The sequence below is a fragment of the Hyaena hyaena genome, unplaced genomic scaffold (genome assembly GCF_003009895.1).
Source record: "Hyaena hyaena isolate Hyena2069 unplaced genomic scaffold, ASM300989v1 scaffold_436, whole genome shotgun sequence".
Taxonomy (NCBI): domain Eukaryota; kingdom Metazoa; phylum Chordata; class Mammalia; order Carnivora; family Hyaenidae; genus Hyaena; species Hyaena hyaena.
In genome coordinates this window covers 1,605,724-1,607,551 of record NW_024081068.1, presented here as the reverse complement: position 1 = coordinate 1,607,551, position 1,828 = coordinate 1,605,724, and positions in this window count along the sequence as shown.

The following is a 1,828-nucleotide window of genomic DNA, read 5'->3' as shown; positions in this document are numbered from 1 at the left end:
AAGTCCAAGAACCACACCATGCACAACCAGCCATGAAAATGGCACAGAAACAGCATCAAGAAACCCAGTCACAAAGATATGAATCTCTTAAGAGAGTAGACCCCAATTTCCTGAGGAACATGCACTTTGCCAAGAAGCACAACAAAAAGGGCCTGAAGAAGGTGCAGGCTAACAATGCCAAGGCCACGAGTGCACGTGCTAGGCTATCAGAACCCTTGTTGAACCCAAGGAAGTCAAGTCCACATCCCAAGTTCAATCACCTTGCCCACATTTCTCACCTCAGGTTTTGGATATGTGATCATGCTACATGGCTAAGAGTCTCAGGCTCTGCTAACAGAGTCCAAGGGCCAGACTCTCGCTATGGCTCAAGCTCCTGAAGGTGACCAGGCTCTTATGAAGGCTCTAGTGTAGAGGCTCCTGTCTGCTGATGTGAAGGTAGAAAGACTGATGTGACCGACCCTGGCTTCTGTCTGCATGGGGCCGGTGTCTTCCTATGCTATTTGTACAAATAAACTTGCAGTGTGTGTGTGTGTGTGTGTGTGTGTGTGTGTGTGTGTGTATTCTAAAAATCTTTCACTGGTGACCTTGTATACACACATGCATATTTAAATATTTCTAGGCAATGCATATGAGTGTGTATGTATATTAGTGGGTACTTGTACATTTTTAAATCACTCTAAGCATTGAATACTACGTATGCGTAGATGTATAGAAATATACAGAAGTTATTTCACTTATTTTAAAATGTATATGTAATTAACTGATTATAAATATGTTTTAGCTCATATATTCTGTAACAAATTTCTCTCCCTCTATTAAAAATGAAAATACTGGGAGCTTGGGTAGCTCAGTTGGTTAACTGTCTGACTCTTGATTTTGACTCAGGTCATGATCTCACAGTTCCTGGGCTTAAGCCCCCCATCAGACTCTGCATTGACAGTGAGAACCTGCTTGGGATCCTGTCTCTCCCTCTCTCTCTGTCCTCCAACACCTTGTGCTCTCTCTCTCTTTCTCAAAATAAATAAATAAACTTTAAAAAATAAATTAAAAACACTGGCAATACATATTAGATAATCTAAAATGTTGCTAATTGAATTAACAAACCTTGGGGTGACTAGGTAACTCAGTCAGTTGAACAGTGACTCTTGATTTCAGCTCAGGTCATGATCTCATGGTTCATGGGACTGAGCACCAATCAAGCTCTGCACTAAGAGCACACGGAGCCTGCTTGGATTCTCTGTTCCCCTCTCTCTCTGCCCCTCCCCTGCACTCTCTCTCCCTCTCTGTCTCTCTCAAAATAAATAAATAAACATTTTTATAAAACAATTAATTAATTAACAAATTTTAGTAAAAAATTATGGTTTAAGAAACACCATTAAAACACATCATTTATTCTGGAAGAACTAGACATCCATTTACAAAAGCTGAATCTAGATGTAAACTTTACACCCTTCTGAAAAGTAAGTCAGAATGGATCTTAGATCTCCATATAAAATTCAAAAGTCTAAAGAACTTAGAGGATACCATAGGGTAAAACGTAGATAGCCTTGAATACAGTCATGCCTTTGTAGCTACAACATCAAAGACATAATCTGAGTAAAAAAATTGATGGCTGGACTTCATTAAAATAATGAAATTAATAAAAATTCCTGCTTGAAAGACAATGTCAAGAAAATGAGAAGATAAACTCAAACTTGGAGGAAATATTTACAAAATATATATATATATATTTCAGATATATATATCTGAAATGACTGTTATCCAAAATATACAAAGAACATTTTAATCTCAAAAAGAAAACAAACAACCAGATTAAAAATGGACCAGA